At 48.3% G+C, this 15,993-nt stretch overlaps 1 long non-coding RNA gene across 1 annotated transcript; it reads right to left on the reverse strand.

Moving 5' to 3' along the window:
- Nucleotides 1-11,939: 11,939 nt before the first annotated feature.
- On the reverse strand, nucleotides 11,940-15,987 carry LOC121039451 (uncharacterized). The gene is made up of 2 exons (XR_005794808.1): nucleotides 14,458-15,987; nucleotides 11,940-12,648 (listed from the first exon to the last, which is right to left on the reverse strand). It is a non-coding gene; the product is annotated as an uncharacterized LOC121039451 (long non-coding RNA).
- Between the last annotated feature and the right edge of the window lie 6 nt (nucleotides 15,988-15,993).

Consider the following 15,993-nt stretch of genomic DNA (forward strand, 5'->3'; position numbering starts at 1 on the left):
GTATCCTTGTCTGACATTCCTGCCCTGCCCTGGAAACAGAAGCACTCACAAGGTTAAGTTTTTGGCCCTTTCCTCTCTGTCCCCTCTTTCAGAATTTGCCTTCAGTTGTCCCCTCTATTTCACTACCCTGGATTATCCTCCTGCCAGTTTGCTCTCTCATTTTGTATTAAAGTCATTATAGCTTGCTAGATAGTCCAACTAAGACATTCTACAAGTACCTCCCACTCAAAATGTCCAACACTGAGCTCATCCTTCCCTCACCTCTTAGGCATTTCCCCCCAGCACATGGACCTCCTCGGAGAACTTTCTCCATTCCAGATTGGACTTGAACGACACAATCCTGCACCCTAGGCCATAGCTGGTTGGAAGGATGGTGGGCATCCCACTGCCTTGGCTGAACTGGGACGTGATACGAAGACAGAGATGAAGCTGCTGTCTTCAGTTGTGTGTGTGTGTGTGTGTGCACGCCTGCATGTGGAGATGTAGAGAAATCTGGTTTGTGAAAAGAGGCACAGAGTGAAGAGAGGCAGCAAAGAGAGATCCTGCAGATTTGGGGTGACTCAGTATTGCCAAAAGGCAACGTGGCCCCGGCTGTACTGCCCATTCCTGATTCTGGTCCCTTGTATGGTTCAGCTATACTACCTATGCTTAAATTTTGAGATATAATCCTATACTTTCATATTAGGTTTTCCCTTTTGTACTTGAGTCAGCATAAGTGGGCTTCGAACAAAAGAGTCTTGACTGTAACACCCTCAAGCCCAGACCTTCACTGGGTTAAGATTTCCTTTAATAGTATGAACTCTCCTCCCTCAGTATTCAGGCTGAAAACCCTCATGTTACCTTTGGCACTCCCCTTATCTCATCCCAGCTCCCCGTCATCTCCTATTACGTAGCATGTCCAGCGGTGCCATTCTTCAATATTGCTCTTGAAAAGGAGCCCTTTGGAATTTGTCCCTTCTTTCCACTCCTCCCATCACATCGAGGTCATTATCTCTTAATCAGATAAGTAGGAGTTCCATTGCTTCTTGTTTGTCTTCTACTCTGTGGAGTAACTGGGTGACGAACCTTCTCTTAAGACCCCTTGAGGGGCGCCTGGGTGGCTCAGTTGGTTGAGTGTCTGACTTCAGCTCAGGTCATGATCTCAAGGCTCGTGCTCATGAGTTCGAATCCCACATCAGGCTTCCTGCTATCAGTGCAGACCCCGCTTCAGATCCTCTGTCCCCCCTCTCTTTGCCCCTCCCCTGCCCATTCTCTCTCTCTCTCTCTCTCTCTCAAAAATAAATAAACATTTAAGACCACTTGTACTTTCTCACCACCATGCCTTACAGGGGCTGCCAGGAGACCACCCTCCTTTCTTTTCCTACTCATCCATCACACTCCAGTTAAAATCTTCCTTACTGACAGGCTTCTTCCCCAGCCAGATGACACTGTGTCTCCCTTTCTACGCCTTTCTCTGGGTACTTCTCACATTCTGCTTCTTCTGAGATTTACGGGTGTTTGTGCGCATCATTTCTTTCATTACACCCTTATCTCTTTTAAGGCCAAGATTTAATCTTACTTGTTCTTCTTTCTCAATACTTTGCCGTTAATCAATGAGAGGAAACTTAGTATTAGCCTTCTACAACCCATTCTTTCCATAGCAGCCAGAATGGTTTTGCAAAACCAATTCAGATCCTGCTGCTCCCCTACTTAAATCCTCCAGTGACTTGTTTCTACACTTGGAGTCAAAGCCACATCTCCCACAGTTGAATACGAAGCCACATGATCTGGTCCCTACCTGCCTCATCCACCCACCTAGGATCCTTGAAAGCACTAAGTTCGTTTCTGCTTTAGGGCCTCTGACCAACAGTCCTCTCTGCCTGGAATGATACTCCTTCACCTCTCTGCACAGCTGACCTTTTCCTGTCACTCAGACCTCAACTTTTATGTCACCTCTTGAAAGTCCTTTGTGACATCTCCATCTATTCTATTTTTTTCTTTTGGAGAGAGCGAGCGAGTGAGCGAGCAAGCTTGTGCAGGGTAGGAGGGGCAGAGAGAGAGAGAGGAAGAGAGAGAATCCCAAGCGGTCTCCATGCTTAGCATGGAGGCTGACATGGGGCTCGATCTCACAGTGCTGGGATCATGACCTGAGTCGAAATCTAGAGTCAGACGCTCAACCGACTGAGCCCCCTAGGCGCCCCATTTCCATCTGTTTTTAGAGTAACCATTAGGTTACTCATTTCACAGCCTATTTACATTTTCTACACGGCCCTTCTGTTTGCTTATCTTAAAATAGCTTTATTGAGATATACTTTGTATTCCATAAAATGTATTTGTTTAAAGTAAAATCGGTCAATTTTAGTGTATTTATGGAACTGTGCAACCATCATAAAATCTAATTTTAGAACATTTCCAGCACCTCCAAAAGAAATCTCATATCCGTTAGCTGTGGGGTAGTGCCCCACCCCTCTCCTGACTACTTCACTGTCCAGTTTCTGGAAACCATTAATCTTTTTCCTGTCCCTCTAGATGTGCCTATTCTGGATCTTTCATATACACAGAATCATACAATATGTGGTCTTTGTGACTGGCTTCTTTCACTTAGTGTAACGTTTCTGAGGTTCATCTGTGTCATACCGCGAATCAATACTTCATTCCTTTATTGGAGCCAAATTCTGTTTCATTGTATGGCGATACCATATTTTATTTACTTTTTCATTAGTGGATAGCCATTGGGTTGTTTCTGGTTTGTCCTTATTGTTTTCCTGTCCCTCTCTATGAAAGAAGCGCAGGACCCGACTTCGTCCGTGTCTTTCACAAGCTATCACACCGCAAGCGCGTTCACGGGGTAGTGACCGTGTCCCCGGGGGATGTCCCTGGGACATGAGTGGCTGTGCTGAGTTGCTGGGCAGAGTGGAGCAGACTTGCATTCCCAAGGTCTCGGCCAGTGTCTGGTGGAGAGCAGTCTGCAAACCATGGTCTCCGAGCTAGTGGTTGTTGTGATAGAAGACGGTGGCCAGCGGGGTCTCTGCTGTCCGCCTCGTGTGCTTTCCCACCTCCCTCCGATAGCATATTGCTCTCCTGTCCCCTCGCCTACTCTCTCCAGGCCTGAGCTACAAGCGCCCATGTTTCTTGCTAGAAAGAGAAAGCCAGCGTCAGGCAGAAGAGGAGGAGGCCGCAGCGTACGGAGAAGCAGAAACCAGTAGACATTAAGATTGTCAAAGAGAGAGCCGGATCTCTGGCTCCCCGAGGCCTTAGATCCCACGGCTCTTCCTTTGACTGTGAGCTTCAGCAGTATCTTCCCAAGTAAATGAGTCAATAAACTCCTTTGTTGCTTTGGCTAGCTTGGCTTGGTTTCCTGTTACTTGCCACAGAGAGAGTTTGATGAATATGCTTAGGCTCCTACTCACCTAACTGGTCTGGTCGCAGTAACAAATAAGAATTGTCTAGGGTTTCTCAGGTGAGAAAGCATTTTCACAGTCATTGTTTTATTCTATCCTCTTAACAGAGTGGGTGGGGTGGGGGGGGGGGGAATCATAAACCTAAGTTTAAACATGTGAAAACCAAAGACCAGAGACACCAAGTGATGTGTCTAAGGTCACACAGCTTAAAAGTTGCGCAGCCATGCCTCTGGCTCTCAGCTGTGTGCCGCTTGCCTACTGGCCGCAACCCCTGTAGCTGGCTTTGGGAAGAAAGGGTGATATTTGCTCCTCGTGGCTTCAGTTGCGTGTCTGGTGCCTCGCACAATGCCTGAAGTGTTTGCTGAGTAAATGGCTAGATTGATTTGACCCGGTTAAGCGGCCAAAGCAGGAAGACTCCTACAAGCAAGTGCCTTGGAACAAAGCACAGAGGCCTCTGGTTATCTGAGAACCTGAAACAGAGCAGAAGGGAAACTGTTGGAACAAGGTACAAAGTGAAAATCAAACACTCAGCACTTAGCCCAGGCCAGATGCAAAGAGATCAACACAGGGGCCCGCCCCCACTTTCTTCCACTCCCTTCCACCTTCCTCCACCGGCTCCATGCCCTTTTCGTTATAGATTAGCCTAAATACAGGAAGACAGAAGGGCCTTGTCAAGACCTTTTCCTGGGATCTGACTGACACCCAAGTCAGGCTTCCTAGAGCGGTACATCAACACCAGAACACATGAAAGATCAAGAGGACAGATTCTGACATTTGAGTTTCTCTCCCCAAATCCTACTCACTGCCCCGCTCTCCCCCACCACATGAACTTGTTCTGCTCTTTAACATTCTCTGTAATCACTGTACTGCATCCACACTAATTTATTCAATGTACTTCAAATTGTCCGTGCTTTGCCTTCTACCTCCCTCTTCCTCTGCCTTCCAAACTCTTACTCCTCCTTCAAAGCCCAACTCAAATGTTACCTCCCTTAAAACTGTCCTCCAGGGATTCTGAGCTTCCAGGGTACTTTATAAACATCACTCTGTAGCATTTTTTTTCAAGCTGTACTGTGGCTCCTGCTGCCTGTGTGTTCTCACCAGACTATGGTTCCTTGAAAGCCCGTCACTGTCCATTGACGCTTTGTCCCCCAGCCCTGGCCCAGCATCGGCATAATAGCATGTACTCAACAAGCACGGGCTGAAATTTCATGAGTGAAGGCTATCCTCTCCTGGGACGAAGACCTGAGACTGGGAGAATGGCCGAATACATTTAAGAAAAATTTCTTGAAATTTCCTCTCCCGTGATGGCTGATGACTTGAATGGAACCATTCGGAACACAATCAGGCTAACAAAAGAGGCCCTTTTCGGGAGAAGGGCTTAGGAAGCCTCTGGCTATGAGTTACGGTTGATAAATAATACAGAAAAAAAAGCCTTTCCTATTTCTGTTCCGCTTGCTGCCTTGCGGTGTAGATGGTGAAGAGCATTATTCTGGTCTTCGTTTTGTGGCAAATGGTGCAGAGGGGAGACAGAGTCAAGCTTGGCGGTGTTAGGCTGAGCGGTCTGTGGCAACAGAGCGCCACAGCCTGAGAGGCTTCACAAAAGAAGACTCTAGTCTCACAGTTCTGGAGGTTAGAAGTTAAGATCAAGGTGTAGGCAGGCAAGGTGAGGGTGGTGGGGGAAATCTGTTCTCTTCCTCAACCCAGTTTCCGGTGGTTTGCTGGCCATCTTTGGCGTTCCTTGGCTTGTAGGGCCATCACCCCAATCTCTGCCTTCACTCTCACATGGCCTTTTCCCTATGTGTGTGTCTGCCTCCAGTTTCCTCCTTTATGTAAGGACGCCAGTCATATTAGATGGGGGCCCACCCTAATGACCTCATTTTAACTTGATTGCCTCTGTAAAGACTCTCTCTTCAAATAAGATCGCTTCCTGAGGTACAGGGGATTAAGATTTCAGCATAGGGATTTTGGAGGGACATAATTCAGCTCCAAGCAGTGAGTGTGTGGATTGACGGCTGAACTGAGTTCGGAACCCAGACTCCTAACGCCATGCAGGCGGGAATAACAGAAGTAGAGGAGATTTTCAAGGAAGTTCATTCCTCTGCCTTAAGTCCATCTCTTAGTGCCAGTGAGGCTTCGTTGTGCTATTGGAGAGTCTCAGAGGGAGAGATGCTAAGAACATTCCAGAAGCCTTCACATAACTTGCCTTGTTTTGGCTACTGACAGGGAAAATGCACCTGCAGGGGTGGAGACAGACAGGGACAAATAAAGTGAGAGAGACACAGAGTGACAGAAAATAAATGTACTTCTAAATAGAGGCAGATTTTCCATGAAGCTAATAAAACTTAAGCTGCACGGCTATTTTAAAAAAGATCCTGTATTTCGGGTTGCCCGGGTGGCTCAGTCAGTTAAACATCCGACTTTGGCTCAGGTCATGATCTCACGGTTCGTGGGTTCGAGCCCCGAGTCGGGCTCTGTGCCGACAGCTCAGAGCCTGGAGCCTGCTTCGGATTCTGTGTCTCCCTCTCTCTCTGCCCCTCCCCCATTCATGCTCTGTCTCTGTCTTTGTCTCTCTCTCAAATAAATAAACATTTAAAAAAATTTTTTAAAAAGATCCTGTATTTAATTTTGTATTCTTTTTTTTTTTTTTTAAGTTGATTTATGTTGAGAGAGAGAGTACGCATGCAAGCAGGGGAGGGGCAGAGAGACAGAGAGAGAGGGAGAGGGAGAATCCCAAGCAGGCTTCTCCCTGTCAGCACAGAGCCCCGATGCGGGGCTCGATCTCAGGAACCGTAAGAACTGAAATCACGAGTTGAACATTTCACTGACTGAGGCACCCAGGTGCTCCTGTATCCTTTTCTTAAAAGAGGAATTCTCCCTCAAATGATACAAAGTCCAGGCTCCTCAATACCTGGACGTACTCTGTCTCTAACAAAAATACCTGGACTGTCTTTGTGGTTCAGAGTGGGAAGTGAGTGCTTCCTCTCTCCTTCATATCCTTTGGAAGGAAAAAACTCACGTGGCCTTGGCTCCCCAGAGTCCTGCCTAAGTAAAATGCCTTGGCCTCTGAGCCCCACAGAAAGCCTGCTGTTCCTCTTGCCCCATTCACATGCAACGGACCTCACTCCTCTTCCCGCTGAGTGGCAGCCTCAGAGTCTCAGCGGAATAGTCACCCCTGAATCGGGCGTGGGAACAGGCGGGGCACGGATGGGCCATCAGAGCAAGGTGTGCCCAAGGGAAGTTCTGGAGGGACTGCCACTTTCCCAGCAGCTGCCTGAGGGACCAGCTGACCTGGGCAGGGTGTTGAGAGAGCAGGTGACAAGCTCATCTGACAGCGGGGCGGGGGTGGGGCGGCTCCTCTGCCTGTAGCTCTCCCTCAGGCGACAGGGGTGCTGGAACTGCTGAGGGCAAAGGCAAAGCATCCTTCAGGGGAGCGCTACCCTGCACACTTAGCAATTTTCATTTCCTTGGGCTTTGCCCTGCTCTCCCTTAGTTTCTGGGTTTTTCCTTCCCTAATGTGATTGCAGGGCGGGATGCTGGCGGTGCTGCTCTTGGCCAGGGCTGGCTCTTCACTCGCAGGTAATTAACTTGGCAGGGATGGTGGTATTTAATAGCTAAGGTTGACTGATCAGAATGTCAACTCTATCTCATTTCTCAAAAATGTTTCATGTGTGTTGTATTTTTTCTCCTAAGCACACAGGGTCTATCCGAATTTCCCTGCCTCGTAGATGAGATTTATTTGTACCACTCAGGTAGCATAATTGATGTCTTCTGTAATCGAATCCCTCTCACTCCTGCAGTCCCAGTATTTGAAGAAACCTGGAATTACGGGACCATCAGGATTAGTATGGTCAGTTTACTGGTCTGGTTTACTGGTCTGCCAGTTAGGGATTGGTCAGAACTTCTGTGCTGCAAAGCCAACATTATCCTGTTCTCGAGAGGACTGTGTGGCAGGGCTGGAAAGGACAGGCATTACTTGAGATTTCTAAACAATCAAATCAGGTCCACAGTCAGTGATTGCTTAGTGATTGGATGTTATAATGGCTAGAAAAACCCCTCTCCAAATCAACTAGATATTTATGAAGTCCAATCAACTCTGTAGTCATGGCCTAGGAAATAATTATCCCTATTTTGCTGATGAAAGCTTGGAAGCCTAAAAAACAAGTGGCTTGCTCATCTTTCTAGTGACCTAAGCATATAAGTCACAGAACTTCAATGAAATCCCGAGTTGGGTATTTCTGCTCTCAGGCTAAGAATGGGGGCATATTATAAAGAGGAGTAAGGAAGGAGCTAGGGATATATAAAGAAGAATGTGACCATGATACAGCTGAGACTCACAGACCCCAGCACTTCAAGGTCATTCAGAATCGATAGCAGTTCCAAAGACTCCTTGAAACTCTTACTCACATAGTAGCTGAAGTTCTGGATTCTTTCGTTCTCTGTCACTATTGAACAGGTAACTTTTCTCCCTAAGCCTGCCCATTTCTCTTTGTTTGACCCCCTAAAAACTCACCATCCCCATCCACACATCCCCACCTCAATTCTCTGTTCGAATAGAGCTTTCTGTCTTTTCTTTTTTTATTTTTTTTTTGCTGTGTATTATTTTTGAGGGAGAAAGAGAGGGGAGGGGCAGAGAGGGAGGAAGACACAGAATGTGAAGCAGGCTCCAGGCTGAGCTGTCCGGACGCAGGGCTGGAACTTACCTCGAGATCATGACCTGAGCTGAAGTCGGCCGCTTAACTGACTGAGCCACCCAGGCGCCCCTGGATAGAGCTTTCTTACCGGTCCCCTGATTAAGTCACAGACAAGCCTCTGGAACAGTTATACTTGGGTCTCTGGTTCAATCCGGTGGGGTTGCAATGGGAGTGCAGTCACGTGTGACAAAAGATGGCCTCCCCACTTAAGTTGCAGTCAGAGGGGTTCTTCTCAGCCGGAGGTGGGGAGTCCCCTAGAAAGGGACTGTGGGAGCGTGGGCGCTGTGATTTGACCGGCAAAGGGGCTGGTTTAATCGATCTCCTGACTTTTCTTAAGAGAAGGGCAACTGAAGATGGTTGGTTGGTGGCCGTCCCAATTTGTGGGACTTCTCCACACAGCTAGAGGAGAACTCAGACTCCAAAAGAAGACAGGAGAAGAAAGTGAGGAAAGAAACTAGTTATCAATTAGAGGGCTGATATTTGTGGTATTTTGGCAGTGACATTATATGGTTAATGACTAGGTCCCCAGGACATACAATTATTCACCACGAGGCCTCCAGCAAGACGGTTCATGGCTCGGAGCCTGGTTTGCTTCTATAAAGCCCGAGATGATAATAGCATATGCCACCTACTTGCCTCTCCTGAGGTGTCTGAGGACAAGTTAACATTTGCACTGCACTTTGAAACCCTGGGATGAAAGGTGTGAACAGACTACAAAGAGACATTGTACTGGCGATTTACATTTGGTTCTGAGACACGTTGGGCTCCTGTCTGAGGCCAGGCCTGGCAGATGTGCTAGAAGAACCGAGGGAGGGGACAGAGGCGCGCAATGTCATGCCCCAAGAGCAAGGATCTGTGGGCTGTCACCTTGGGGGAAACCGGACCTTGAAGAGAAGTTGCCTCAGCCTGGAGATTTACTCTCTGATAAACTGAAGGGTGTGGGAGCTGTGGTTTGTCTTTGCTCTGTGGAAAACTTCTCAAAGCAACAAGACCGGACCTAGTGCAGCTTCTCCCTGGAGTCTTGCTGGAGGTGACAGCCCCAGCTCTGCCACTTAAATCCTAACTTGTGCTCATCCCCGCTCCCACTTGCAGTGACTGGTCTCTAGGCAGAGGCCGGCAGAGACGGGGGGGGGGGGGGGGGGGGGGGTGGGGTGGGGGGGTGGTGGCCAGCCATCCAGTTTCATAAGGCCTCAAAGCCTAAGCAATCGCCAGTGCCTCCTGCCCCACCTCCTTCCCTCAGTCTCTTTGATATTTAATTTTCTCTTTGAGGCTGTCCCCAGTGGCCATTTAAATTTCCTCCACCTACCATGAAATGGCAGTGTATATGGTAGGCTGTTAGTAGGGGGTGGCCCAGTGTGTGGTTTGCTCTCAGTGTCGGAACCTGCCTGGGCCTGTCCCTAGGAGCTGGATATTGCCAAGTCCACGAAAAACCCAGCTCTCTTCATTTTACCCCTACCTGCCTCTGAATCGCAAGCCGTGACCTTTGTTTTTTCATTTCCTCGCGCCTACCAATAAAACCTTGATTACTTACAATGCCTGGTGAATTCAATGGTTATGAGGGACATTAAGAGTTAAGAGGAGATAGGTTTTAATCTAGGTTTCCAACCCCCTCCCTTACACCTGCTGTGCTGGAGAAGTACGTTTGACCTCCGAGACTGAGTTTTCTTACCTGTTAAAATGAGGTAATGATGTCTGTCCTACCTATTCACGGGAGCATTTTGAGGATCAGATGATTTAAAGTATAGGAAAGCGTGGAGTAAACTGTGAGCCACTATGCAAATGTTGGTGGTTTTTCTGAGGATGGTCATTAGTTCCTGGACCTGTGCGGGGCACATTGTGCACATGCGACCAACTAAACAGAATTTAAATTAGCTCATTAAACTGGAGTTTTACAATGCTTCTGACTAAGCCATTGAACAGCAGCAGGGCCCGGATGCACTTATCTGAACCTCTGTGCATATGAAGAGGCATGTGGGAAGGGCATTTGGCTCTGTTGACACCAAGCACTGTTAAGCTCCTGAGTCTGACTTTGGTGTGGATCCCATTTGACTCCCTGGTGGCAGGTTTCCGGTTCTGGAGTCTTCCACCAGGGCCTCTAGTATCGGGGGCAAGTGGTTGAGACTGTATTCTAAGGACAGTGGGAAACCACTGGAAGGATGAAAACAGAAGAGTAGCCTGATGAATGTAAATATGCGGCCCTTTCTCAGGCTGCTGTGTGGAAAATGGGATGTAGGTGTTTGTAGTGCTGCTGTTAACTGTTTTCAGCTGACAAATCTCTGAGACCCCTTTTGTTTGGGGGATCCCCCCACCATGTGGGTCTTGGTGGGACGCTTTCCCTGCCCCAACTCCTCCAGAAGCTGAATAGGCCAGATACTCCCTCAGCCAGTTCTGAACGCTAAGGAATGGGCATGGCTACTCCATGGGGACTCCAAATCTAGTTCCAGTGAGACAAAGACCTGGGACGAGGCAGATTTATTCCAGCAGTGGCAGGGGCGGCCAGCCCGAGGGCCAGTTGGAGTCTCCAGCCTAATGCCACCAGGGGGCCCATGCTAGAGCAGTGTCGAGGCCCAGCGGAGGCAACAGAACATCCTGACCAAGCTCGTCTGGCACCTTGATGTTACTGGGGCTGCTTCCCAGATTCCCTGGGTTCCCGCTGATTTCTGAGGGTAGTTCTACCACCTTCTCATCAATTCCATGAACTTGCCAAGCGATTGCCCACCATCTACTTCCTGCTTAACCAGAGTTGGGATGTGTCGTTTGCGTGCAGTCCAGAGCACTGACGTTTTTAGAAGAGAGGGGAGAGATTGGGGAGACTGCTTAGAGGCTTACCCTGTCAACCAGTGAGAAATGATGGTGGCTGGTGTAGAGTGTGGTGGTGCAGGTGGGAGGAAGTGAGTGCCATGGATTTTGGATGGTGTATTTTTTTTTTTAATTTTTTTTTTCAACGTTTTTTATTTATTTTTGGGACAGAGAGAGACAGAGCATGAACGGGGGAGGGGCAGAGAGAGAGGGAGACACAGAATCGGAAACAGGCTCCAGGCTCCGAGCCATCAGCCCAGAGCCTGACGCGGGGCTCGAACTCCCGGACCGCAAGATCGTGACCTGGCTGAAGTCGGATGCTTAACCGACTGCGCCACCCAGGTGCCCCTGGATGGTGTATTTTAAGAGAGAGAGAGAGAGAGAGCACACACAGTAGGGGAAGGGCAGAGAGAGAGAGAGAGAGAGAGAATTCCAAGCAGGCTCCACGCTGAAACCACAGAGCCCAACGTGAGGCTCCATCCCATGAACTGTGAGATCACGACCTGATCCAAAATCAAGAGTCGGACACTTAACCGACTGAGCCACCCAGGTGTCCCTGTACTTACTTCATATTTTATGTTAACGAATGATAGCACTTGGGTGCTTGTGTCTTATTTGTTCTATATTTTGTAAATAAAATGTAAACAAAATTTTTGAGAGGAATCTTTGGACAGTTTGGGTGGTATTAGATTAAAGGCAAAATCAGATTCATGGAGAAGGTTTGGGTCTATTGAAAAGCTGGGGGAAAAAAGAAAGAAGCTTTCTTGGTTAAATAAAAGAAATGCTACTATTTAAAAGGGACAATAAGGCATAAGGACCGGGGTGCCTCGGTGGCTCAGTCAGTTAAGCATCTGACTTCGGCTCAGGTCATGATCTTGTGGTTCATGGGTTTGAGCCCACACGTTGGGCTCTGTGCTGACAGGTCAGAGCTTGGAGCCTGCTTCAGATTCTGGGTCTCCCTCTCTCTCTCTGCCCCTCCCCTGCTCGTTCTCTGTCTCTCTCTCTCCCTCACAAGAATAAATAAGACATTTAAAAAAAATTTTTTTTAATTAAAAAAAAAAGAGAGAGATAAAGACCATAGGAAATTTTAGTAGGAAGTCATCGATCATTTTACCCTGGAGCAGAAGGTTTCACAACCAAGGGCCCGAGTAGCATGTCTCCTTAAATAGCATTAATTACATCTTTAGGCAATGAGGTTGTGCTGAATCCAAAGCTATCTACATTTGAGACCAGATAGTTCTCAGCTAGTAGTTTACCTACATCAGACATGAGGTATTCCTGAGAGAGTCTGTCGGAAGACTGTCTAATCTTGCCACCCCTTCTACCCCGCCCCAGGTCTGGGCTTGGGAAAGGGAGGTGGGGAAGAGAAGGGCTGGGCTGGGGGTTGGGGGGGGGTGGTGGTGGAGCAAGGTGGGAGCACTATTCACCAAAAGTTGTAGGAAAAGATCAGGCTTTCAAAGCCAAGCTGGGTTAGTCGTCCCTCAAAGCTGAGTTTCAATCACGTATCAGTCTGCAGGCCAACTCGTTCATGTCAAATCCAAAAGAGTGAACCCAAAGCAGAGCCTAATCCAAATGGGTAACTGGCCGAACAGCTAAGGTAGGCACAAATGGTGAGATGGGAAAGATGCTGCTTTGAGAACCTTAGCACATGCCTGGAGTGGGTGAGTTACGGTATTCGGTCATGGGTAGAAGTGTGCCGTGGTTGGTGAAGAATTCTTGGGAGGAACAGACGTACTTTCTAGGTCCCAGGGAGTCTCCTCAATCCCAGAGGCCTATATCTGAGGGAAACAAGGACATAAATCAGATTTTATTCTAGATTCATCTGTCCATCTCTCCACCCATCCGTTTAGTAATGTCAGATTATACACAAACTCTCACATATAACAAATGACATTATTATTTTTTTTTAATGTTTATTTATTTTTGAGAGACAGAGACAGAGAGAGACAGAGTGTGAGTGGGGCAGGGGTGGAGAGAGAGGGAGACACAGAATCTGAAGCAGCCTCCAGGCTCTGAGTTGTCAGCACAGAGCCTGACGCGGGGCTCGAACCCATGAACCACAAGATCATGAACTGAGTCAAAGTGAGACACTTGACCGACTGAGCCACCCAGGTGCCCCACAAGCAACATTATTAATTCGAATTTGCTTTGGTGTAAATATAGGCAAAGGAAAGCACTTCTCCGAATTTCAAATTGGATATAGGGTAATGAAGATGGGGTTAGGCAAAGTGTTATCAATGGCAGGCTCTCTGAGGACCAGCTTTTAAGAAAAGGTGAGAATAATTCATGAGTAGCATAAAAAATGCTTACGTGTAAATGAACACTGCCACAGTTCTTCAAATATGCGTTTTTTCAAGCAGGCCAAACAAAATCGGACTGGGATTTTGTGTACTATCCTCATTTAGTTAGCAAACTTTTTTACACAGGTAACATAAAGCTGACCTTCATCCCAATGCCTAAATTAGCATCTATAGAAAAGAGTAGACTTGTTTGTTAACTTGAGCCTAATAACAAGGAAGGTATAGCAGCCAGAAGAAAGAAATGCATATTTATACTGGTGTACATAAAGACTCATAGCTCAAGTTGCCCGACGTTTTGAATGACTTCAATTTATCTCCTCCAAAATGGATACATCAGAGTTAGCATTATCTAGAAGTCTCTAAAATAAAACTATAAAGTTGAAAACATGACAATACAGTCACTAAGCTTTGCTCCAGAAGTCTCATTTGAGTTAGGGAGGGCCAGCCCTGGTAGGAATCATGTTCAGAAGAGCACCTATGTCTCAGAGGTTCCCGAAATAAAGATACCATTATTCAGTGGGAGGCTCATCCCCAGGGGCTCGAGTTCACCCCAGTGATTAATTAGGATCCCATTCGCCTGGGGGTAGCTATGCCTTCCGGAGGAGTCAGGCTCCTCCCCGTCCCCTGCTCTGAAGGTATTCTTCATACTCAAGCACAGTACTGTGATTCTCGACCACAAAAATAATAGCGGCTCTGGAGGCCTACCAGAAGCAGCCCTCACTCCTTGCTTGGCATCTTTTCCCTGACCGCTCTATCTCACCCGCTTCCCCATGTTCTGTTTCTGTGTAGGCTGTAAGCACACACACTGGATTCACCTAAACCCCGGGGAGCTTAGTAGAAAACAAGTCCGAGCTTGCTGGGAGTTTAGGAAGGCCGGCCCAGGGAAGAGGAGGGCAGGAAACAAGCCTCCCGTGGCTGTTCGCCACGCTTTCTGTTTTCTCTCCTGCCAGATGATTTCCAACCCCCTTTTAGTTCCAGAACAGCCTAAAGCCCAGAGCGGGCAGCCTGCCTACCCAGAGTGACATCTGTGTTTCTAGGAAGGCCCTCTTCAGCTCCCAGAACACACCCTACCCTTCCAGCTCAGGTCTAAAAGCCAGGGGGGTGGGGGGGCTTGCCTTTAGCTGCCCTGATAATTCTCCTTAAAATGCAAATCCCCCCACCCCCACCCAGCTAGGGGTGGGGGCTTTGGAGACACTATATCTCACGTGTGCTTTGCACTTGAGGGGGAATGAGTGTCTGAATCAGGGAAAGCACCCACTCCCTGCCATGGATTCTGGGGCCCATCACCTGGAGGGAGGAAGTTCTGCTCAGGACAGGGTTAGTAGGGATTCCTGTGGTGACTGCTGAAATGAATTGAGGTCCCCTGGAGATGGCAGATGTGGGGGATGTCCGAGGCAGGTCTCTTCCCAGTCCTCCCATGGATAGCAGCTCCGGTCCGGTTTCTTGCCATAATGGTTTTTTTTTTGTTGTTGTTTTGTTTTGTTTTTTTTTTTTCTAGAAGGTCTTCTCACAGAATAGCGGGCAGAGATTGTCAGCCCTATTTTCTCGGTGTCCCAAACACAGTAGGCTCTGAAGGATCGTTTGCGGAATGAATGAAGGAAGGAATAAAAGGACGAGTGGCATGTTGGGTGGGCAACAGGGGAAGAACAACTTTGAGCACGTTCCCGGCATGCCTTGCAGGCCTGGCCACCTGGAGCAGTGATACTGGCGGTCCGGGTTCGCCCGCACTTGCAGGGACTTCTGAACGTGCCTTTGCACAATAGGCGCCGGGGCTCTCGCACCCCCGGGGGGGCTGTGCCAGGGCAGCTGTTTTCCCACCCTGCTCCCTCCCCAGTGGAGTCTCGGCTTTTCTTTTTTGCTTTCCAAACCTTTCCACCTGGCTCAGAGCCAGGAAGGCCTCTAAGTCACACTCAGAATTTCCATGACAGTAAATAGACCAAACGAGGCCCTTTGCAGCCCCTGAAAGAGCTCTCTTCTAGTCCTGCCGCGCCTGGCAGCATTTTGTTCGCCCCATTTTGATACGGGCCTGTGGAAGGTCAATGACTCCTTTAAAAATAAGGAAAACATGGACAAGTGCCCAGTTCCTAACCTGCTGACAGTGCAGTTCTCCGCAGCAGCCCACAGTTCCCTGCCGAAGCCTTCACAGTGATTTCTCACAAAGGTCTGCAATCTATTACGCTCCAGTTGACTGCTGCATTCAAATGTAAAAACAGATCCTTGGATCAACACCCTATAAAAAGCCAAGAAAAATGTGGTAGTGTTCTTTCCGGGCTCAAGCCGAGAGCTTTCTGAGGGAGGAGGAATCCTTGAGAGGCTGCAGCAGCCCCGGACCTGTGTGGCTTTCCCCGGTAACCTGATCAGTCCGGAATCCCAGCGACACGCCGAGAGGGGTTCCAGGTCTCAGCGCCCTCGTCGAGGGGCCAAAGATGTCTTGGGGGCTGGTCACCCCGTGGCGTTCACAGTTCAGATTGTGCGGGAGACGGGGTTTGGTCTTTGGAGTCATCTAGCTCCCTCCTGCTTTCACTCTGGACTAAACCAGTCTGGACGATGGCACTTGAAAAATCTCCCTGCAAAACATACTCCCCAGCTAAAATACAGCTGCTTTCTTAAAATAAAACAACAAGCTGGCTGCCCAGAGGTCCCGGCCAAGCCCAAACAGAAACGAAATTTCCTGCTTCCTTACACATTGCTTGCCATCGGTGCATAAAATCCGCACGGGAAAAAAATGTTAAGTAGGATCAACTGGGATACCTGAATGTTTGGAAAAAAAGACACCCTCATTCTCCTTCCTGTCAGCTTGTCATCCTTCTCTTGTCTCACCGC

Source organism: Herpailurus yagouaroundi, unplaced genomic scaffold (assembly GCF_014898765.1).
Source record: "Herpailurus yagouaroundi ecotype Mexico unplaced genomic scaffold, PumYag 180, whole genome shotgun sequence".
Lineage (NCBI taxonomy): Eukaryota > Metazoa > Chordata > Mammalia > Carnivora > Felidae > Herpailurus > Herpailurus yagouaroundi.